Source organism: Phocoena sinus, chromosome 12 (assembly GCF_008692025.1).
Source record: "Phocoena sinus isolate mPhoSin1 chromosome 12, mPhoSin1.pri, whole genome shotgun sequence".
In the NCBI taxonomy this organism is placed as follows: Eukaryota; Metazoa; Chordata; class Mammalia; order Artiodactyla; family Phocoenidae; genus Phocoena; species Phocoena sinus.
This window is the reverse complement of record NC_045774.1, coordinates 41436788-41462506: the sequence shown is the minus strand read 5'-3', so window position 1 is coordinate 41462506 and position 25719 is coordinate 41436788.

The window sequence follows — 25719 nt, the reverse complement described above, 5'->3', positions numbered from 1 at the left end:
GGTAAATTTAAGAAAATTGAAATTGTATCAAGTATGTTTTCCAACCACAACGCTATAAGACTAGATATCAATTACAGGAAATGATCTCTGAAAAATACAAACACATGGAGGCTAAACAATACACTACTTAATAACGAAGTGATCACTGAAGAAATCAAACAGGAAATTAAAAACTACCTAGAAACAAATGACAATGGAGATACGACCCAAAATTTATGGGATGCAGCAAAAGCAGGTCTAAGAGGGAAGTTTATAGCAATACAATCCTACCTTAAGAAACAGGAAACATCTCGAATAAACAACCTAACCTTGCACCTAAAGCAGTTAGAGAAAGAAGAACAAAAACACTCCAAAGTTAGCAGAAGGAAAGAAATCATAAAAATCAGATCAGAAATAAACGAAAAAGAAATGAAGGAAACGATAGCAAAGATCAATAAAACTAAAAGCTGGTTCTTTGAGAAGATAAACAAAATTGACAAACCATTAGCCAGACTCATCAAGAAAAAAAGGGAGAAGACTCAAATCAATAGAATTAGAAATGAAAAAGGAGAAGTAACAACTGACACTGCAGATATACAAAAGATCCTGAGAGATTCCTACAAGCAACTCTATGCCAATAAAATGGACAACCTGGAAGAAATGGACAAATTCTTAGAAATGCACAACCTGCCAAGACTGAATCAGGAAGAAATAGAAAATATGAACAGACCGATCACAAGCACTGAAATTGAAACTGTGATTAAAAATCTTCCAACAAAAAATAGCCCAGAACCAGATGGCTTCACAGGCAAATTCTATCAAACATTTAGAGAAGAGCTAACACCTATCCTTCTCAAACTCCTCCAAAATATAGCAGAGGGAGGAACACTCCCAAACTCATTCTACGAGGCCACCATCACCCTGATACCAAAATCAGACAAGGATGCCAAGAAGAAAGGAAACTATAGGCCAATATCACTGATGAACATAGATGCAAAAATCCTCAACAAAATACTAGCAAACAGAATCCAACAGCACATTAAATGGATCATACACCATGATTCAGTGGGGTTTATTCCAGGAATGCAAGGATTCTTCAATATATGCAAATCAATCAACTTGATACACCATATTAACAAATTGAAGGAGAAAAACCATATGATCATCTCAATAGTTGCAGAGAAAGCTTTCAACAAAATTCAACACCCATTTATGATAAAAACCCTGCAGAATGTAGGCATAGAGGGAACTTTCCTCAGCATAATAAAGGCCATATATGACAAACCCACAGCCAACATTGTCCTCAATGCTGTAAAACTGAAAGCATTTCCACTAAGATCAGGAACAAGACAAGGTTGCCCACTCTCACCACTCTTATTCAACATAGTTTTGGAAGTTTTAGCCACAGCAATCAGAGAAGAAAAGGAAATAAAAGGAATCCAAATTGGAAAAGAAGAAGTAAAGCTGTCACTGTTTGTAGATGACATGATACTATACATAGAGAATCCTAAAGATACTACCAGAAAACTACTAGAACTAATCAATGAATTTAGTAACGTAGCAGGATACAAAATTAATGCACAGAAATCTCTGGCATTCCTATACACTAATGATGAAAAATCTGAAAGTGAAATCAAGAAAACACTCCCATTTACCATTGCAACAAAAAGAATAAAATATCTAAGAATAAACCTACCTAAGGAGACAAAAGACCTGTATGCAGAAAATTATAAGACACTGAGGAAAGAAATTAAAGATGATACAAATAGATGGAGAGATATACCATGTTCTTGGATTGGAAGAATCAACATTGTGAAAATGACTCTACTACCCAAAGCAATCTACAGATTCAATGCAATCCCTATCAAACTACCAATGGCATTTTTCACAGAACTAGAACAAAAACTTTCACTATTTGTATGGAAACAGAAAAGACCCTGAATAGCCAAAGCAATCTTGAGAACGAAAAACGGAGCTGGAGGAATCAGGCTCCCTGACTTCAGACTATACTACAAAGCTACAGTAATCAAGACAGTATGGTACTGGCACAAAAACAGAAAGATAGATCAATAGTACAGGACAGAAAGCCCAGAGATAAACCCACGCACATATGGCCACCTTATCTTTGATAAAGGAGGCAGGAATGTACAGTGGAGAAAGGACAGCCTCTTCAATAAATTGTGCTGGGAAAACTGGACAGGTACATGTAAAAGTATGAGATTAGATCACTCCCTAACAGCATACACAAAAATAAGCTCAAAATGGATTAAAGAGCTAAATGTAAGGCCAGAGACTATCAAACTCTTAGAGGAAAACATAGGCAGAACACTCTATGACATAAATCACAGCAAGATCCTTTCTGACCCACCTCCTAGAGAAATGGAAATGAAAACAAAAATAAACAAATGGGACCTAATGAGACTTCAAAGCTTTTGCACAGCAAAGGAAACCATAAACAAGACCAAAAGATAACCCTCAGAATGGGAGAAAATATTTGCTAATGAAGCAACTGACAAAGGATTAATCTCCAAAATTTATAAGCAGCTCATGCAGCTCAATAACAATAAACCAAACAACCCAATCCAAAAATGGGCAGAAGACCTAAATAGACATTTCCCCAAAGAAGATATACAGACTGCCAATAAACACATGAAAGAATGCTCAACATCATTAATCATTAGAGAAATGCAAATCAAAACTACAATGAGATATCATCTCACACCAGTCAGAATGGCCATCATCAAAAAATCTAGAAACAATAAATGCTGGAGAGGGTGTGGAGAAAAGGGAACCCTCTTGCACTGTTGGTGGGAATGTAAATTGATACAACCACTGTGGAGAACAGTATGCAGGTTCCTTAAAAAACTACAAATAGAACTACCATATGAGCCAGCAATCCCACTACTGGTCATATATCCTGAGAAAACCATAATTCAAAAAGAGTCATGTACCAAAATGTTCATTGCAGCTCTATTTACAATAGCCCGGAGATGGAAACAGGTACCTAAGTGTCCATCATCAGATGAATGGATAAAGAAGATGTGGCACATATATACAGTGGAATATTACTCAGCCATAAAAAGAAATGAAATTGAGCTATTTGTAATGAGGTGGATAGACCTAGAGTCTGTCATAGAGTGAAGTAAGTCAGAAAGAGAAAGACAAATACCATATGCTAATACATATATATGGAATTAAAAAAAAAATGTCATGAAGAACCTAGGGGTAAGACAGGAATAAAGACACAGACCTACTAGAGAATGGACTTGAGGATATGGGGAGGGGGAAGGGTATGCTGTGACAAAGTGAGAGAGAGGCATGGACATATATACACTACCAAACGTAAGGTAGATAGCTAGTGGGAAGCAGCCGCATAGCACAGGGAGATCATCTCGGTTCTTTGTGACCACTTGGAGTGGTGGGATAGTGAGGGTGGGAGGGAGGGAGATGCAAGAGGAAAGAGATATGGGAACATATGTATATGTATAAATGATTCACTTTGTTATAAAGCAGAAACTAACACACGACTGTAAAGCAATTATACTCCAATACAGATGTAAAAAAAAAAAAAGAAGAAGAATAAAGAACAGAACCCCGGATAAGGGAAACACTAGTGAGAAAGCACTTAGCTGTCCTAAAGGTATTCAAGTCCCTGGGTAAACTGCATTCTAGCAAAATTACTTACTGGTGTGATTATGAAACTACCCTTGGTAATTTTGCAGGGTTTATAAAGAGAGGTATGCAAGGTCCAGGATGGGTAGTTATCCCAATTATTCATTAGGGGAGAAAGTGGGTTTCAGACCCTAAAGACTGGTGAATTTGAAGTCAAGATCTGGAAGGGGAAGTGATGTCTCCTATTAACAGTGTGAACTTAGAAAGTAATTAATTTTCTTTTTCTTATGTGAGCATTTAATTTCTTTTTATAAAAGTTACTAGGCAATATGACACAATTCACTTTGTTGATTAATGCATTCAATATATACATACATTATTAAGTGCTTACCTGCCTCTGGGGTCAGGTATGAGAGATCTAAGATAATCAGACTCTGACTCTGACCTCGAGAGCTCCCAGTCTATTTGGGAACATAAGGAATCGAGAAGGAAGAACAGATCTGTGGGAGCACGATGAATTATGTCTTTGGGTGTGGTAATTTTGAGGTTCTTCCAAATTGGGATATCTAGTTATCATTTGTAGATGTCTGAATCTCCAGAGAGCTCTTGTCTGAGAAGGCATCTAGGTGGTAGAGAAAGCTGTGGTCTGGGGCGAGAAGAAAGTCAGGTGGGAGGGGAGGGGACCCGTTAAAGAGGCTGAGACAGAATCAGCAGGAAGTTAGGAGGTGCTTCGTGAAAGGGGGGCTATCTGGAGACCAAGGGAGGTGAGAATGTGATGAAGGAAAGAATACACAGGCTAGAAAAATGAGACCTGCAGAGCCCACTACTTTTGGAATTTGATCATTGAAGATCTTAGCAAGGTTAGTGGAGTGGAGTGGTGAGGCCAGAGGCTGATTACAACATTCTAAAGGGTGATGAGGTATGAGAAAGTGGAGACAAGGGATACAGGTTTTTATCAGCTTGGTTATAAAGGGTAAAGTGGGACATGGGGTAAAGGGAGGGAGTTTTTTAAAAATGATGATGGAGATTTAGGCATTTTCTGATAGATTAAGCAAAAATAGCTTCCATTTATTGAATATTTAGGCATTGTGCTGAGTGGTTTACCTACATTATCTCATTTAATCTTCATTTACATCCATAGAGGAAGGAAGACGCTTCATTTACATCCATAAGGAAGACGCTGGTGGAAAAGAGGAGATGGGAAAAAAAGAGAAGAAAAATGATGAGTTAAAGACCTAGAGGAGAATTGGAGGTGCTGGGATTCATGGCACAGGAATGGACTTTGGCAGAAGGAGTGACCGTAACTTGGAGATGGGACATGGTGGGAGGAAGAGGTGAGCCTGTGTGCAGAGGTAGCTAAGTGTGTGAGAGCGGAATGGAGAGTGGAAAAGTGAGGGCACGACTATGACTTTCAGTGTTTGGGGCTTTTAGCAAGACATCTGATCATACCTCTTTTGATGCTCTTGTAGGAAGGTGAAGAAATGAGGGCTCATTGAAAGTGCCGTAAGTGCCTTTGAAGAGGGCTATCTCCTAGAGAAAGTTTTTAGGGATGTGCCACAGGGTTCTGTTGAACTTTTAATAAACCAGCTGCAAAGCATGGAAGATACACTCCTTGAACTGAGGATGACATGAACTGGGAGGAACAGCTAATTACTTGGTGACACAGTTAAGATTCAAAAAGATACTGACAAGCTGGACTAATGGGCCAAAAGAAACAAGATGAAATTTAATAGGTATAAATATAACCTCCTGTACTGAAGTTTAAACACACATCACCCTCTCTGGTAGAGGGGAAATTTCTAGAACCTGAGTCCAGTATCTCAGGCAGCTCAGCATTGTATTAGCTTTATGACTGCCTGGCTCACCTCTTAAATCCTGGTTCCATAACAAAATTGTTGCCTTATTCCTTATGCCAAATTCTTTTCTTGTAACCTACCTCTGGTAACATGTCTGAAAGGGTATGAGACCAGTTTCCAATGTGGGGTGGGGAGGTTCCTCCCAACACCCACCAAGCATTGTTCCAATAAGAGCTGCGTGTCCTAAAATTGAACCCAGTTCTGACACTATCTACCTGCAGACGGCATCAGATTCCACAGGTTAAGGGCTCAGTCCTATAAAATCTGACCTGCCACCACCCTCACTTGCCCACAGCTTGAGATGCCAGTTGTAAGCCCATGCCGTCCCCTGTGCTTCCAACCAACTGTCTGTAAACCAGAGGTCCCAACAATATCCTCCTTGGGTTCAATTAATTTGTTAGAGCAGCTCATAGAACCCAGAGAAACATTTTACTTACTGGATTACCTGCTTATCATAAAAGGAGACAACTCAGGAACAGCCAAATGGAAGAGATGCACAGGGCAAGGTATGGGGAAAGGACACGAAGCTTTCATACCCTCTCAGAGAACATCGCTCTCCTCAAATCTCCATGTGTTCACCAACCAGGAAGCATTCTCAACCCTGTCCTTTTTGAGTTTTTATGGAAGCTTCATTACATGGGCATAATAGATTAAATCGTGGGCTATTGGTGATTGAACTCAATCTCCAGCCTCTCTCACCTCCTCAGTGGTGGGAGACTAAAAGTTCCAACCCTCTAGTCACATGGTTGGCTTCATTGACAAAAAGGCCCCATCCTCAGGTACTTTCCAAAAGTCACCTCATCAACATAAACCCAATTGTGATGGAAAGGGGCTTGTTATGAACAACAGGAGACCCATTTCACCTTTATGGCTCTGAAGCGATTTCAGGAACTGGGGACAAGAGAACAAGTATTATGACAAAAGATGCTCAGGAAATTCTTATTGCTCAGGAAACTCTAATAAGGATGAAAACCAAGTATATATTTATTATATCACATGCCTCTCTCTTGTTTTGTCTCTGTGCCCATGATCTTGCCTTGGTTTTTCTGTCTCTAAGTTTCTCTGAAATTGGAGTCTGGCTTTGCCCTTGCTGGTCCTCCCTAGCCTGAACTCCAGTGCCATATCTGTCTAGGATTTTATCCCCTGTTGCTTGACCTTCCTGATACCCAGCCCATCCCTCCAAGTCTTCATGTATTTCCTGTCTATGATGCATCATGGATGTTGTTTCTCAGAGCTGCCTGGAGTTCTATTCCCGAATGGATGTATTTCTGACATCACCTGCTTGCCTGAGGCCACTTCCTTTCATTTTCTGCTGCTGGGTGCATCCCAATACTTACAGGAAAGAAGTAACTGTAGAGATTTTTAATGAAGTTTCATTTTGAAGGAATGAGAGCTGTAGTTTTGATTTATGTATAATTGCTCACCAAAATTAAATTCTGCTCTCACATTGTACCGTGAAATGTATGAAGGGCTTTCATGTACTTTTTTTTTCATTTAAATTCGACAGTAATCCTGTAGATAGGTATTGTAATCTTCATTTTACAGATGAGGAAACTGAAGTTCAGGATGGTGAAAAAACTTGCCTAAAGCCACACAGCTTCCAATTGGTAGGACTGGGATCAAAACCCAGGCCTTTTGATGCCAGCTACCCTCTCACAGCTGCACCTGTTCATCACCTTGTAATGAAAACTCAAGTTTTCTCCCAAGCATTAGCTTTTCCTAAAGACATATATTGGGAGAGTATCAAGTAGATAATGGCTTCAGTGCACAAAAGAGAAAGGGCTGCAAGGCCTTGAAAAAGGAATATTAAGTGTAATCTAACATCATTTGTTTGTTTTCATTATTAAATGCGTCAGCAACTACATCACCACTTAAGCTCTCTAAACAACTTAAACAGATAATTGTCTTAAGGAAACATAGGAAATGTAGCTTAGTCCAGCGTTGAGACATCATTCCTGTTTCTATCGTTCCTGTCGGAGCTCTCATTAGTTCGTGCTTGGATTTTTGTATCAGTCATTGGCTGGTGCATCTGATTCCATTCTCTTTCTAGCTGTAGTTCTTCCAGCCTCACACTGTGAGGTGAATCTTTCTGAGGCATTGCTTTTATTATTGCCATACCTTGAATCAAAGACTTTTATTGGCTTCCACTGGCCTGAAACATCAAGTTTAAACTACGACTTGCATGGCTTTCAGTGCCCTTCCTAATCTGACCACATCCTACCTGGCAAACCTATTCCTCAGTAGAGACCATTCTCCGCCCTTTGTTGTGTCCATGCTGGTTACTCCTCATGCTCCCTGAACTCCCCAGATCACATTCACTTCCTCACGAATTTCTGGTCTCTAGGTTGGGTGGTGTCCTGTGCTCAGCCCTACATACGTGAGTGAATAATATTATGGTGACTGATTTAGCTGGAAAAAGCACGGTCTATGTAAACAAGTAACCATAGTGGAAAGCGGGGTTCGCAAGCACGAAAATTTCCTTGGGAAGGGCACAGATTGGGAGATTGAAACCAACTTTAATAAAGAAATATGACAAATAATAGAATACTGTTTGAAATTTATGAAAATGGTGATTTTTTGTTTGTTTGTTTTTTGCGGTACGCGGGCCTCTCACTGTTGTGGCCTCTCCCGTTGCGGAGCGCAGGCTCAGCGGCCATGGCTCACGGGCCCAGCCACTCCGCGGCATGTGGGATCTTCCTGGACCAGGGCATGAACCCGTGTCCCCTGCATCGGCAGACAGACTCTCAACCACTGTGCCACTAGGGAAGCCCCACACATACAGTTTTTATTCCAACATTTGGAGCCTTGGGAAATTGTGACCTGCATTTCCAGACTTAGTTCTTTTTGTTTATTGATAGTCACTATATGCTCTATTCAAACTTTTCAGTTACCTGAACCTTTCTCAGTTTCAGATTGTGCTACTTTTAGCTCTATGGTCCCGGGCAATTAACCAGAGTTTCAGTTTCCTCTTTTGTAAGATGGAGATAATAACAGACTCTACTGGGCAGTGTCGTGAAGATTACAGGAGTTAATGCATGTAAAGCTTAGCACAGATCCTAACATAAAGTGAGTACTCAGTAAATGCCAGTCAGGATGATGACGACTATTGTTTATGCTGTTCTTTTCCATAAACCTTCTTCACCTCTGTTTCCTTTGGACAAAACACGAGCCGTCCTTCAAGTCTTAAGTCTTTTCTCAAACCCTGTCCATTTATAAGGTTTTCTTACTCCATTCAACCAGTTATCTTCTCACCCTCCTCTAAACTCTCATGTGCTCCCCTTTCTTTTGGAACTTATATTTCTCCATGTCCTACAATTAGTTTCGACTTTTAAAAATCTTTCCTGCAGCCATTCTCACTCAAAAACCACAACAAAAATTCCCAAACAGACAATTTACCCTTTGAAGGTAAGGACCATAGCTTAACTCGTCTTCGTATCCCCTGCAATATCCAACATGATCACATGGAAGATCCTCCAATGCCCCTTTAATTGATAATTTGTTTATTGAGAAATTAATTAAGTTTAATTGATAGAGTCAGGTTGCTGGATTACCTGTCATAACACCCAGAAATTCTACATTTTGAGAAGACAGCCATAGAATTAGGTGTTAACTATTTCCTAAAGCTCCTACCTCCCACAGGGGACCACTTAATAGGAAAGCCTACCCGTAGGACAACCATAAAATTGTGGTGGCCAAAATTCTTTGGGGAAAGTTTCATATTTTATATTTCCCTGTTAAGAGATAAATATAAAGTAATCAACATGAGAAATCAGACCATTGTTGATACTCCTTTACACATATTGGGGCTGGTGGAAGGACTGCACTACCATTTTTTCAGTGTTTAAGCTGCGAAGTTTGTAGTCTGATCCGATTTTTTTCCCTCTTTCCCAACAGGGAATTTTTCTCACGCTTACCTTTTTTTTCTCCTTTATTCTGCAACGCCCTTGTTTTTCACTTGGGTGCGGCGCGTTGTGGAAATGTTGGTTCACAACCTCGGAAGTTCTCTTACTGAAATCTGAAGCTGGTCTCTGGACACAGAGGGCAGGGAGGGACCGAAGAAAGCGGCAGGTCTCTCCAGATTGGCGGGTGGCCAATTTTAGTAAGCAAGGGAACATTCATGGCTTGTCTTGGGCAGCTGCAAGACGAGTAGATCTCCTCACCCACCCTCCAGAATCTTAAAAGTTTATACAGAAGCCTTAACTCGGTTCAGTCATGTATACTGTCCATATGGTCTCAAAAACACGTTACTCTCTCGAGGCTTCTCCATGGAACAGGTCCCACTGTGGGCTCTGTAGGCAGAACGTAATTCCAAGGCCAGGGGAGGGAGAGAGGAGGCTCTCTGCTGGGGTCCGGCTGGCAGGTCAATGGGCGGTCGCACCCTCTGGATGACCTCTGACGCTCCGCCCTCCTGACCGGCTCTTACAATCTCACACACACCTCACTTCCGCAGTGCGCCCTGAGCGGCCAGCAAGGAGTTTCGGTAGCGTGGAGGCGGCTCGTTTGGTGGCTCTCGGGCTGCACTGGAGGCAGATGCCACAGCAGCAATAGAGGCGCAGGCAAGAGAAAACGCAGATCAAGATGATTCCCAAAATAGTAACAATTTTTTCCACCCAGAGCCCCATGATCCGAACCACTGATTTATGAAGTCCCCTAGGCTGGGAGTTGGATCACGAGGGGTGGAGTGTTGGAGGAGGACATCTACAGGACGTGACTGCCGCTTGACCTGAGAGCTAGTCCCAGGCAGTCAGAGGCTCCCTCACCTCCTCCTGTCCTTGGAATGTGTCTTCTGCCCAACATTCCCACGGCAGGAGCCGTTTTCATGGATGCAGCCTTGAGAGAGTAACGTGTTTTTGAGACCATCTGGCCGCTATATGTGACTGAACCCTGTGAAGGCCTCTATATAAAGTTTTTACAATTCAAACGGGTTGCTGACGAGACGCCCAAGATGAGCCTCGTATGTGAGTTCCCTTGCTTTTTAAACCTACCACCTACCTGTCTCTTTCTGCAGTCTCTCCCCACCATCTGTATACCGGGACTGTTTGAGAACCAAGAGAGAAGTGTATCGAGTGAAGAGGATCCCTTCTTCTGGAAAGACACTCTAAACTACATTCCCTTACCTGCACCCTGAAAAATCTCAGCTGCAGAGAGTTGCTGATTCCAGGCTTCAGGTGAAAAGCAGCAGCCTTCTTCAAGCCAAAGCAGGAACTGTTTCTCTGGGTGGGCTGTTCACTAGGTCCCTAGACTGGACACTGGGTTCCCTGAAGCACCTTTAAGCAAACCAGACCACTCAGGCCAAGTTCTGAAAAACCAAAAAGGTAAGATAATGAAGGATGTATTTGTGTTCAGACTTATGTTTTTAACGATATCCTTCTATAGATTGTATATCCAAGAATCCATGCCCCATAAACTGGGTCAGTGAGGACAAATCTAGCTCAGGCTAAGGAAGTTATTACAGATTCAAGGCTGGTGATTAGAAACTCTTCATGTTAAGAGCAAGGGATTTTTTATGCCATATCCACTGCGGAAAGGCCGGGTCACAGCACCTCTTGCCTGGATATGCTACAGATTCGTGACTGAAAATTGCTGACTTAGAAGAGGTAATAGAATCTCTTTAAAGATATCTTTCTAATGTATTTACTTTCCAGACAGTCAAATGCCAGGCTGCTAACAGATGAGTTGTTTGTACTTTAAAAGTTTACTGTTCCAGTTAGGATATTCTTGATGGCATTTTATATTCTCTTTGCAGTGGAGCCAGCTGATTCATGCTGTATTCTGAAGGTTAAGAGTCTCCATGTGATGTTAAGAACTATATGTCTGAACCATTAAAGAAGAAGTGTATAAAATGCATTGTAGCTCAGTGGAAGTATATGAGCCAAAGTATTTCATTTTATGCCATGGCTCTAGCTATATTTGTAGGTTTTGAGCACTGGCAGTTCTACTTTCTTTCACTTTTGGAGTTACAGCTGTCTCCTCTGTTGAAAACATAGAGCAAGGTTATTACCTGATGAGCTCTTTATATTTATTATATGTGTTTTCAGTTCAACTTACAAATGCCACTATTTACTCTATTGCTGCTATATGTAAGGTTTTGTGCTAGATGCTGAGAGGGCTACCAAGATGATTCAGGTATAAACCCCTGGGAACTTACAAGCACACCCATAATTGAGCTACATGGTAGAATATGTTAGAGATTATTAGAAAAGTACAAAGCATTAGGGAGATTCAAAAAAGGGAGATGACATACTGTTTGTGAGATCTGGAAAAGCTGCATAAAAATATCTTTTGAGATGTGCCCTGAAGAGTGGGTAGGAATTGAACAGATGGAGCTTGTTTGGGTGAAGGAAATCCAGGAAAGGAGAAAATCATGAATTTGCCCATACAATCTGGGAAAATATGGAACACCATTAATGCACAGTGGGTTGTCATGGGGGCTTATACAGGAGTAGAAGGGGCTGCGTCCACCTGTGATTCCTGCCCTCTTCTCTAGTGTATTGTTGCTAGAGTGTGACTACCCAACTGAAGGATACAGGTTCTATTCCCAGGTTCTCTTGGAAGAGAGGCAGAACTAATGGGTTATTTTCAGGCTTCATGTGCCAGTTAGAAGATGATTCTGGAGGGGACCTTAAAAGCTTCATACTGCAGTTGGCACAGCCTCTGTCAGCTTGGATTCTGAATGACTGAGTGGAGCAGCGTACTCCTTACCTTCCCTTGCCTACCCCAAGTGGGAACACTCATATGTACTTAGGTGAGCAAGGAAAAAACCTCTTCAATGTGTTTAGCCACTGAGATACTGGGTTTGCTTAAGAAAGCTGGAGTTTTCCTTAACTAATGTGGTAATTAAAAGGGAAAGGTAGTCCTGGCCCTATGTTTTAGAGGTAGCATAATATACTGGAAGCAACTCTAGGCTAGAAACATGGATTTCATTTATTCACTTATTTATTCATTCATTTCTTATTTACAGAGACTTTTATAGCCTGTCAAATCTTGAGTTAAATGTTGGGAATCCTTATGATTAATAATGCACAGTTAAGGGCCTCATGGAGTGGGGTGCAGGAGAATTAAAAACAAAAACAAAAACAAAAACAAAAACGGAAAACAAGGCTGCAGTGATCCACTGGAATGCCTTAGACCAGCAGCATCAGCATCACTCTGGAGCTCATTAGAGATACAGAATCTCAGGCCCCACCCCTAAATCAAGGGAGTCATAATCTGCATGCATATTAAAGTTTGAGAAATATTGGTAAAATGAGTGCTTTGGTAGGGACAGGCAATGGGGCAATGGGAACCCCAAAGAAGGACAATTAGTCCAGTCTTGATTGAGACTTTTCAGGTTTCCTAGACTAGGTGGTGGCTAAACTGACTTCTGAGGGGCATGGTTTAGTCATAATAATTGTGTGACTTTGGGTAAGCTACTTATTTTCAATTTTGGTTTCCTACTCTGCAAAAATATGGGTAATATTACAAGGTTGTTTTGAGTCTCAAGACTTTCCCAGGTTGTTCTGAGGCTCGTAAGCAAAATGTAAACGTGCTTTGAATACTCTAAAGCTGTATGTGAATGGGAAATTTATATTATTTCAGCTGTAGTTGGAGTATAGTAAAAAATTGTGTTCTTGGGTATAATAATGCATTTTATTTATTTATTTTAACATTTATTGGAGTATAAGTGCTTTGCAATGGTGTGTTAGTTTCTGCTTTAAAACAAAGTGCATCAACTATACATACACATATATCCTATATCACCTCCCTCTTGGGTCTCCCTCCCACCCTCCCTATCCCACCCTTCTAGTTGGTCACAAAGCACTGAGCTGATCTCCCTGTGCCATGTGGCTGCTTCCCACTAGCTATCTATTTTACATTTGGTAGTGTATATATGTCTGTGCCACTCTCTCATTTTGTCCCAGCTTACCCTTCCCCCCTCCCTATGTCCTCAAGTCCATTCGAAGAACCTTTTTTTTTTTTTTTACATTCCATACATATGTGTTAGCATACAGTATTTGTTTTTCTTTTTCTGACTTACTTCACTCTGTATGGCATACTCTAGGTCCATCCACTTCACTACAAATAACTCAATTTAGTTTCCTTTTATGGCTGAGTAATATTCCATTGTATATATGTGACACATCTTCTTTATCCATTCATCTGTCAATGGACACTTAGGTTGCTTCCATGTCCTGGCTATTGTAAATAGAGCTGCAGTGAACATTGTGGTACATGACTCTTTTCGAATTATGGTTTTCTTAGGGTATATGCACAGTAGTGAGATTGCTAGGTTGTATGGTAGTTCTATTTTTAGTTTTTTAAGGAATCTCCATACTGTTCTCCATAGTGGCTGTATCAATTTACATTTCCACCAACAGTGCAAGAGGGTTCCCTTTTCTCCACACCCTCTCCAGCATTTATTGTTTCTAGATTTTTTGATGATGGCCATTCTGACTGGTGTGAGGTTATACCTCATTGTAGTTTATATTGGCATTTCTCTAATGATTAGTGATGTTGAGCATCCTTTCATGTGTTTGTTGGCAATCTGTATATCTTCTTTGGAGAAATGTCTATTTAGGTCTTCTGCCCATTTTTGGATTGGGTTGTTTGTTTTTTTTGATACTGAGCTGCATGAGCTGCTTGTAAATTTTGGAGATTAATGCTTTGTCAGTTGCTTCATTTGCAAATATTTTCTCCAATCCTGATGGTTGTCTTTTTGTCTTGTTTATGGTTTCCTTTGCTGTGCAAAAGCTCTTAAGTTTCATTAGGTCCCATTTGTTTATTTTTGTTTTTATTTCCCTTTCTCTAGGAGGTGGGTCAAAGAGGATCTTGCTGTGATTTACATCATAGAGTGTTCTGCCTATGTTTTCCTCTACGATTTACAGTGAATGGCCTTACATTTAGTTCTTTAATCCATTTTGAGTTAATTTTTGTGTATGGTGTTAAGGAGTGTTCTAATTTCATTCTTTTAATGTAGCTGTCCAGTTTTCCCAGCACCACTTACTGAAGAGGTTGCCTTTTCTCCATTGTATATTCTTGCCTCCTTTATCAAAAATAAGGTAACCATATCTGCATGGGTTTATCTCTTTCTTTCCTGTTCCGTTGATCCATATTTCTATTTTTATGCCAGTACCATACTGTTTTGATTACTTCAGCTTTGTAGTATAGTCTGAAGACCGGGAGTCTGATTCCTCCAGCTCCGTTTTTCGTTCTCAAGATTGCTTTGGCTATTTATGATCTTTTGTGTTTCCATACACGTTGTGAAATTTTTTTGTTCTAGTTCTGTGAAAAATGCCATTGGTAGTTTTATAGGGATTGCATTGAATCTGTAGATTGCTTTGGGTAGTAGAGTCATTTTCACAATGTTGATTTTTCCAGTCCAAGAACATGGTATATCTCTCCATCTGTTTCTATCATCTTTAATTTCTTTCATCAGTATCTTATAGTTTTTGGCATACAGGTCTTTTGTCTCCTTAGGTAGATTTATTCCTAGGTGTTTTATTCTTTTTGTTGCAATGGTAAATGGAAGTGTTTCCTTAATTTCTGTTTCAGATTTTTCATCATTAGTGTATAGGAATGCAGGAGATATCTGTGCATTTATTTTGTATCCTGCTACTTTACCAGATTCACTGATTAGCTCTAGTAGTTTTCTGGTAGCATCTTTAGGATTCTCTATGTATAGTATCATGTCATCTGCACATAGTGACAACTTTACTTCTTCTTTTCCAATTTGGATTCCTTTTATTTCTTTTTCTTCTCTGATTGCTGTGGCTAAAGCTTTCAAAACTATGTTGAGTAATAGTGGTGAGAGTGGACAACCTTGTCTTGTTCCTGATCTTAGAGGAAATGGTTTCAGTTTTTCACCATTGAGAATGATAATGGCTGTGGGTTTGTCATATATGGCCTTTATTATGTTGAGTTCAGTTCCCTCTATGCCTACTTTCTGGAGGGTGTTTATCACAAAGGGTGTTGAATTTTGTCAGTAGCTTTTTCTGCATCTATTGAGATGATCATATGATTTTTATTCTTTAGTTTGTTAACATGGTTTATCACATTGATTGATTTGCATATATTGAAGAATCCTTGCATTTCTGGGATAAACCTCACTTGATCATGGTGTATGATCCTATTAATGTGCTGTTGGATTCTGTTTGCTAGTAATTTGTTGAGGATTTTTGCATCTATGTTCATCAGTGATATTGCCCTGTAGTTTTCTTTATTTGTGACATCTTTGGTTTTGTTTTCAGGGTGATGGTGGCCTCGTAGAATGAGTTTGGGAGTGTTCCTCCCTCTGCTATATTTTGGAAGAGCTTGGAAGGATAGGTGTTAGCTTTTCTCTAAATGTTTGATAGGATTTGCCTGTGAAGCCATCTGGTCCTGGGCTTTTGTTTGTTGGAAGATTTTTAATCACAGTCTCAATCAGTGCTTGTGATTGGTCTGTTCATATTTTCTATTTCTTCCTGGTTCAGTCTTGGAAGGTTGTGCATTTCTAAGAATTTGTCCATTTCTTCCAGGTTGTCCATTTTATTGGCATAGAGTTGCTTGTAGTAATCTCTCGTGATCCTTTGTATTTCTGCACTGTCAGTTGTTACTTCTTTTTCATTTTTAATTGTATTGATTTGAGTCTTCTCCCTTTTTTTCTTGATGAGTCTGGCTTATGGTTTATCAATTTTTTTGATCTCCTCAAATAACCAGCTTTTCATTTTATTCATATTTGCTCTTGTTTCCTTCATTTCTTTTTTATTTATTTCTGATTTGATCTTTATGATTTCTTTCCTTCTGCTAACATTGGGGGATTTTTGTTCTTCTTTCTCTTTTTGCTTTAGGTGTAAAGTTAGGTTGTTTATTTGACATGTTTCTTGGGGTAGGATTGTATAGCTATAAACTTCCCTCTTAGAACTGCTTTTGCTGCATCCCATAAGTTTTGGGTTGTCGTGTTTTCATTGTCACTTGTTTCTAGGTGTTTTCTGATTTCCTCATTGATTTCTTTAGTCACCTGTTTGTTATTTAGTAGTGTATTGTTTAGCCTCCATGTGTTGTATTTTTTACAGATTTTTTTTCCTGTAAGTGATATCTAGTCTCATAGCATTGTGGTCAGGAAAAATACTTGATACGATTTCAATTTTCTTAAATACGAAGGCTTGATTTGTGACCCAAGATATGATGTATCCTGGAGAATGTTTCATGAGCACTTGAGAAGAAAGTGTATTCTGTTGTTTTTGGATGGAATGTCCTATAAATATCAACTAAGTCCATCATGTTTAATGTGTCATTTAATGCTTGTGTTTCCTTATTTATTTTCATTTTTGTTGATCTGTCCATTGGTGAAAGTGGGGTGTTAAAGTCCCCTACTATGACTGTGTTACTGTTGATTTCCCCTTTTATGGCTGTTAGCATTTGCCTTATGTATTGAGGTGCTCCTATGTTGGGTGCATAAGTATTTACAATTGTTGTATCTTCTTCTTGGATTGATGCCTTGACCATTATGTAGTGTCCTTCTATGTCTCTTATAACAGTCTTTATTTCAAAGTCTATTTTGTCTGATATGAGAATTGCTACTCCAGCTTTCTTTTGATTTCCATTTGCATGGAATGTCTTTTTTCATCCTCTCACTTTCAGTCTGTATGTGTCCCTAGGTCTGAAGTGGGTCTCTTGTAGACAACATATATAAAGGTCTTTTTTTTGTATCCATTCAGCCAGGGAGTGTCTTTTGGCTGGAGCATTTAATCCATTTACATTTAAGGTAATTATTGATATGTGTGTTCCTATTACCATTTTCTTAATTGTTTTGGGTTTGTTATTGTAGGTCTTTTCCTTCTCTTGTGTTTCCTGCCTAGAGAAGTTCCTTTAGCATTTGTTGTAATGCTGGTTTGGTGGTGCTGAATTCTCTTAGCTTTTGCTTGTCTGTAAAGGTTTTAATTTGTCCGTCGAATCTGAATGAGATCCTTGCTGGGTAGAGTAATCTGGGTTGTAGGTTTTTCCCTTTCATCACTTTAAATATGTCCTGCCAGTCCCTTCTGGCTTGCAGAGTTTCTGCTGACAGATCAGCTGTTAACCTTAGGGGGATTCCCTTGTATGCTATTTGTTGTTTTTCCCTTGCAGCTTTTCATATTTTTTCTGTGTATTTAATTTTCGATAGTTTGATTAATATGTGTCTTGGCATGTTTCTCAGATTTATCCTGTATGGGACTCTCTGTGATTCCTAGACTTAATTGACTATTTACTTTCCCATATTAGGGAAGTTTTCAACTATAATCTCTTCAAATATTTTCTCAGTCCCTTTCTTTTTCTTGTCTTCTTCTGGGACCCGTATAATTCGAATGTTGGTGTGTTTAATGTTGTCCCAGAGATCTCTGAGACTGTCCTCAATTCTTTTCACTCTTTTTTTTTTTTAACATCTTTATTGGAGTATTCTTTTTTCTTTATTTTGCTCTGCGGTAGTTATTTCCATTATTTTATCATGCAGGTCACTTACCCGTTCTTCTGCCTCAGCTATTCTGCTATTGATTCCTTCTAGAGAATTTAAAATTTCATTTATTGTGTTGTTCATCATGGTTTGTTTACTCTTTAGTTCCTCCTGGTCCCTATTAAATGTTTTTTGTATTTTCTCCATTCTATTTCCAAGATTTTGGATCATCTTTACTATCATTACTATGAATTCTTTTTCAGGTAGACTGCCTAGTTCCTCTTCATTTGTTTGGTCTGGTGGGGTTTTGACTTGCTCCTTCATCTACTGTGTGTTTCTGTCTTCTCATTTTGCTTAACTTACTGTGTTTGGGGTATCCTTTTCACAGGCTGCACATTCTTAGTTCCTGTTGTTTTTGGTATCTGCCCCCAGTGGCTAAGATTGGTTCAGTGGGTTGTGTCTTCTTCCTGGTGGAGGGGACTGGTGCCTGTGTTCTGGTGGATGAGGCTGGATCTTGTCTTTCTGGTGGGCAGGACCATGTCCGGTGGTGTGTTTTGGGGTGTCTTTGACCTTATTCTGATTTTAGGCAACCTCTCTGCTAAAGGGTGGGGTTGTGTTCCTGTCTTGCTAGTTGTTTGGCATAGGGTGTCCAGCACTGTAGCTTACTGTTCGTTGAGTGGAGCTAGGTCTTAGCGTTGAGATGGGGATCTCTGGGAGATCTTTCACTGTTTGATATTACATGGAGCTGGGATGTCTCTGGTGGACCAATGTCGTCAACTTGGCTCTCCCACCTTAGAGGCACAGCCCTGATGCCTGGCTGGAGCAGCAAAAGCCTGTCAGCCATACAGCTCAGAAGAAAAGGGAGAAAAAAAGAAATACATAAAGAAAAAAATAATAAAATTAAAAAGTTATTAAAAATGAAAAAATTAAAAAGTAGTTAGAAAAGAAAGAAAGAAGAGAGCAACTAAAGCAAATAACAAATCCACCAATGATAGCAAGTACTGAAAACTATACCAAAAAAAACAAAACAAAGGATGGACAGACAGTACCCTAGGACAATGGTAAAAGCAAAGTTATACAGACAAAATCACACAAAGAAGCATACACATATACACTGACAAAAAGAGAAAAAGAAAAAATATATATATATATAAAAAAGGAAGAGAGCAACCAAATCAATAGACAAATCTACCAATGATAATAAACTCTAAATACTAAACAAAGATAAACATAAAACCAGAAACAAATTAGATGCAGAAAGGAAACCCCAAGTCCACACAGTTGATCCCAAAGTCCACCGCTCAATTTTGGGGTAATTCGTTGTCTATTTAGGTATTCCAGAGATGCAGGGTACATCAAGCTGATTGTGGAGATTTAATCTGCTGCTCCTTAGGCTGCTGGGAGATATTTCCCTTTATATTCCTTGTCGTACAGTTCCTGGGGTTCAGCTTTGGATTTGGCCCTGCCTCTGTGTGTACGTCGCTTGAGAGCACCTGTTCTTTGCTCAGATAGGATGAGGTTAAAGGAGCAGCTGATTAGGGGTCGCTGGCTCACTCAGGCCGGGGGAGGGAGGGATACAGAATGCGGGAAGAGCCTGCAGCGGCAGAGGCCTGCATGAGGTTGCACCAGCCTGAGGTGCACTGTGTGTTCTCCAGGGGAAGTTGTCCCTGGATCATGGGACCCTGGCAGTGGTGGGCTGCACAGCCTCCTGGGAGGGGTGGTGTGGATAGTGCCCTGTGCTTGCTCACAGGCTTCTTGGTGGCTGCAGCAGCGGCCTTAGCATCTCATGCCTATCTCTGGGGTCCACATTGATAGCCGCGGCTCATGCCTGTCTCTGATTTTGTGTGTATAACTTTGCTTTTACCATTTGTCCTAGGAGCTCGTTTAGGCAGTGCTCTGAATCCCCTCTCCTCGCGCACCCCAAAACAATGGTCTCTTGCCTCTTAGGCAGTTCCAGACTTTTTCCCGGACTCCCTCCCAGCTAGCTGTGGCACACTAGCCCCTTGAGGCTGTGTTCACGCAGCCAACCCCAGTCCTCTCCCTGGGATCCGACCTCCAAAGCCTGAGCCTCAGCTCCCAGCCCCCATCTGTCCTGGCAGGTGAGCAGACAAGCCTCTCGGGCTGGTGAGTGCTGGTCAGCACTGATCCTCTCTGTGGGAATCTCTCTACTTTGCCCTCTGCACCCCTGTTGCTGTGCTCTCCTCCGCAGCTCCAAAGCTTCCCCTCTCTGCCACCCGCAGTCTCCGCCAGTGAAGGGGCTTCCTAGTGTGTGGAAACCTTTCCTCCTTCACAGCTCCCTCCCACTGGTGCAGGTCACGTCCCTATTCTTTTGTCTCTGTTTATTCTTTTCTCTTTTGCCCTCCCCAGGTACGTGGGGAGTTTTTGCCTTTTGGGAGGTCTGAGGTCTTCTGCCAGCATTCAGTAGGTGTTTTGTAGGAGTTGTTCCACATGTAGATGTATTTCTGATGTATTTGTTGAGAGGAAGGTGATCTCCACCTCTCACTCCTCTGCCATCTTGATGGTCTCTGTAATCATGCATTTTGAAGAATGTTTAGTAAGAAAAAGTTATCCCATGTGGATTTGTTGTTTTGATTATATGCAGATCTGAAAGAGAATGTTTTTTCCTCCTACTTATTGCAGAAGACTATAAAACCTGAAAAATAGGTCTAGTGTGTTGGTCAAATAAGGTGTCTCCTGGGGTTGAAAAGTGTATTCCACTGGGGCTTGTGTGTTCTGGACTTCAGCCATTTGTGCCCTTGTATAGCGTTTATCCAAAACATAGAGATATAGCGGAGCAACTTTCTTCCAAACATTAATTACTGGGCTCAAACAGAAAAATTGAGCTGAGTGAGTTTATTCAGAATTAATAGGCCTTCAAAATGTTAAAGAAATATAAACAAAGGACAATAATTAATTAACAATGGTGGTGGTCCGGTAATATAGCCTCTGCACAGAATTTCCATACTACCAGCAAGTATTTTTAGTGTTGTTAGGTTTTAGGCAAGGCTCCAATTGTGTATGTTACGGTCACAAAAAATGACCTGTTCTTTTATGCTTCTGTCCTTTGCACATTTTTTTTTCTTTGCCTGGAATGTTCTTTCCTTTCTGGACCACCTGCGATATTTGGGCTACCTGATGATTTCCTTAAAGATGCCATCCAGGCGTCATCTCCTGACAATAAGAAACTTTTACTGACCAGTGTAGGCCGGTTTATTGAATAGATCACCTTCCTCTGTAGTCTTGTGGAGGCAAGAAAAATATATTGAATCACACTGGGATCATTACTCCAGGAAATAAGTCTTACTTACTTCCTACCCCTAGCATATGGCACTGTGCCCAGCACATAGTAGGTCCTAAATAAATATTTATTGAACAAATGTGAGAAAGGCCAGCAACTTTAAGAATGAATAAATAAAAATCGTTCATGCTAATATTAATAGAAGCTTAGTTACTTGTTGATGTCACTTAGAAAGGGAATTCTGTCAAATAACAGTCTAAAAACATGTAAAAAGAAGTAGTTATTCACAAATATTAGATGTTCTATCTAAAACATACTTAGATATTAATATCTATTTCACATTACAGATTCTTTAACACAGAAACCCTATGTATAGAAATTTATCCTAAGGAAATTAAGGATGAGTACAAAGATCTAACTACAAAAGTGCTCATTTTAGGGCTTCCCTGGTGGCGCAGTGGTTGAGAGTCCACCTGCCGACGCAGGGGACACGGGTTCGCGCCCCGATCCGGGAAGATCCCACATGCCACGGAGCGGCTGGGCCTGTGAACCATGGCCACTGAGCCCATGCGTTTGGAGCCTGTGGTCTGCAATGGAAGAGGCCACAACAGTGAGAGGCCCGCATACCAAAAAAAAAAAAAAAAAACAAGTGCTCATTTTATTCTGTTTATAATAACAAAAGTTTGTAGATGAGCTAGATGACCAACAATTGTGAATTAGTTAAATAAATTGTGATATAAAATTAAAAGCTATGATGGAAAACATTTATTAATTTAGAGAGATATTCATGTTATTTCAAATATAAAAAGCAGGTTACAAAATGGCATGTTCATTAAGTTGGCATGTTATGAAAAAGAAAAATTTAGATGCTTAGAAGAGGAAGTCTGGGAAGAAATATTCACTAAAATGTTGATAGAGATTTCTCTTGTTGGTGAAATTCTGGGTCATTTTGACTTTTGTTCTCTTTGCTTATAATTGTTCAACATTCGCACACTAAAATATACTAATTAATCATTTTTTAAATTATAAAAGGAAGCATAAATGTTTTTGGAACAAATTATCCCCCTTAAACCTTCTAGAAGGCCTCATATCTTTCAGTGTTTCCCACATTCTATTCTTGCAGAAGTCTTCCTCCTCCTCCAGTGCATTCCTCAGAATATTATAGGGTGGTGAAAAGAGGATGGAATCAAGGAACAGGAGGTATAGGAGACTAATTCACTGTATGCATATTGCCCAAATTTATCTGCTTAATTTAACCACAAGAAGTCAGTTTCGGGCTGGCTGGGGTGTTCTCTTGTGTCACTGATAGCAGGACTTGGAGTGGAGAGGAAGATGTGAACCAGGTGCTACAGATGTTGACAAATGAGGGGATGTGCAATGCAATTCACAGATATGAAGAGAAAAGGGAGAGTATGGAACAGCAGAAGCTCATGTTCTTTAAAAGAACGTGGCTTTTTTCAAGAGAGTGAGGGAGTACGATTCTGGAAGCTGCAATGAGGAATAAAGCAGGCAATAACCACATTTATTGATCTTCAGGTACATGAGGTGTGAGAGAATAAATAGGTACCCCTTGAAAGGGTCAGAGAGGATATGGAGTCCTTGGAAAGCTAGGTTTCATTAAGGCAGGGGATGCTGTTGGTGTCAGATTCAACAGTCTTGCACTTCAAACTCAAGGGTGGTGGGTATCTCAGGGGTTGCCCAAGAAGGATAAGACATAGTTCCTGGTTTTAGGTAACTTGCTGCAGTTAGGAAGCCAAGTGTAACATAGACAAAACATTTTGAAGCTGAACTGGAGCAATTGGCTGTCAGCCATGGTCCTTAAAACCAGTCTAGCTTGATCTAAGATTTTGAACTCATCATCCTTTAAACACAATCCCTGCCCTTAAGTCCTTCATCCTCTCTTGGCTGGTATCTGACCCAGCAAGCTCAAGTTCCATGTCATGAAGAAAGAGTAAGACTTCAACTCTGAGTGGAACTAGAATTTAGAAAAGACAGAGTGTCAGGGAAGTGCTGGAATGAGGATGATGCATGAGATTGACTTAGCCATTTCTTAAAAGGTGAATAACATTGAATTTCTAGGAACTGGGAAGAACATGAACAAAGATCCAACAGTGGGGGTGAGCATAGAATGAATATTATAATACCTTTTGAATGATAAAATTGTTTCTATTTTTCCTAGACCATATTTTAAAATTACGTTTATTTAGTTATAATTTACACACAATGAAATTCAGCCTTTTTAGTGTACAGAGTTTTGTCAATGTATACAGTCTTGTAGCCAATATCACAGTCAAGGTAACAGAACAGCATTGTCTTGTAGAAATATAATACAAGCCACGTATATAACTTTAAATTTCTAGTAGCCACACTAAAAAAGTAAGAAGAAAGGTGAAATTTATTTTAATAATATATTTAATTTAAATAAATATATAAAAACATATCATTCAATATGTAATCAATATAAAAGTTATTGACATATTTTACATTATCTTTTTCATGCAAAGTGTAATCTGATTTTTTTTACATTTACAGCACATCTTAATTCAGACTAGTCACATTTCAAGTGCTTAATAGCCACATGTGTCTACTGACTACTGTGTTCAACAGTGCAGATATAAAATATTCCCTTCATATCAAAAGTTTTCTTGTGGCCCTTTGCAGTCAATCTGTTTTTCCCCAATTCTGATCCCTGGCAACTACTGAACTGTTTCTTTTCCCTTCATGTATTAGTTAGGGATCTCCAGAGAAACAGAACCAAAAGCATGTACCTGTCTCTCTCTTTCTTTCCCCTCTCTCTATTTAGAGAGATTTAATTGGCTCATGTGATTGTGGGGCTGGTGAGTCTGAAATCTACAGGGCAAACCTATAGTCTGGAGATCCAGAGAAGAGCTGCTGTTGCAGCTTAAATCTAAAGGCAGTCTGGAAGCAGAATTCCTTCTCTCCTTCTTTAGTCTTTTCTTTTAAAGTCTTTAACTGATTGGACAAGGCCCACCAACATTATGGAGGGTAATCTGCTTTACTTAAAGTCTACTGATTTGAATGTTAATCACATCTGAAAAAAACCTCACACCACATGATTCAGCAATTCTGCTTCTGAGTATATACACAAATAATTGAAAGCAGGATTTTGAAAAGATATTTGTACACCCATGTTAATAACACCTTTATTCACAATAGCCAAAAGGTGGAAGCAACCTCAGGGTCCAATGACAGATGAATGGATAAACAGAATGTGGTATATACATACAAGGAATATTATTCAGCCTTATAAAGGATTCTGATACATGCTACAACATGGATGAATCTTGATGATATTATGCTAAGTGAAATAAATCAGTCACAAAAAGATAAATACTGTATGATTCCACTTATGTGAGGTACAAAGGGTGGTCAAATTCATAGACAGCAGAAAGTAGAAATGTGGTTTCCAGGGGCTGGGGAGAGGGTGGAATGGAGAGTAATTGTTTAATAGGTATAGAGTTTCAGTTTTTCAAGGTGAAAAGAATTCTGGAGTTGTTTGCAGAGCAATGTGAATGTTCATAACACTACTAAATGGCGCACTTAAAAATGCTTAAAATGGTAAATTTTATGTTACATGTGTTTTATTACAACTTAAAAAAAAATGCCTTTACAGCAATATCTAGAGTGATGTTTGACCAAAAACAGTACCACAGCCTAGCCAAGCTGATACATTTAGTTTTTCCTTTTCTAGAATATCAGATAAATGGAATCATATAGTATATAGCCTTCTGTGGCTGGTTTCTTTCACTTAGCATAATGCTTCTGAGATTTATCCATACTGTTGGATGTATCAGGAGTTTATTCCTTTTTATTACTAAGTAGTATTCCATTGTATTAATATATACTGTAATTTTCTTAACCATATACCAGTTGATGGACATTTGGATTATTTCCAGGTTTTTGCTATTATTATTAAGGCTGCTATAAACATTCACTTACAGTTCTTTGTTCCTAGTTCATTTTGAGAAAACATTTAAACCATTGCATCATGCAGAATGCTTATGGCACAAGTTACAGAAAATTGCCTCAAATCAACTTAAAATATAGAAATCAAAAATAAAAAATATAGAAATCTTTCCATTTGTGACAACATGGATGGACCTAGAGGGCATTATGCTAAGTGAAATAAGTTAGACAGAGAAAGACACATACTGTGTGATTTCACTTACATGTGGAATCTAAAAAAGAAAACAAATGAACAAACATAACAAAACAAAAAGAATCATAGATACTGAAAACAAACAAGTGGTTGTCAGAGGGGTGGGGGATGGGTAAACTAGATGAAAGGGACTGAGGTACAAACTTTCAGTTATAAAATACATAAGTCATAGGGATGTGATGTATAGCATAGGGAGTATAGTCATAACATTATAATAACTTTGTATGGTGACAGATGGCAGCTAGACTTATAGTGGTGATCATTTCATAATATTTAAAAATATTGAATCACGATGTTGTGCACCTGAAACTACTATAATATTGTCAGTCAACTATACGTCAATTAAAAAATTTATATAGAGAGAAATTTATGATCTTATTAACAAAAGTCCGAACGAAGAATGGCTCTTAGGGTGGTTAATTCAGCCGATAAACAAAATTATCAAAAACCCAGGCTTTCCCTCTCTTTC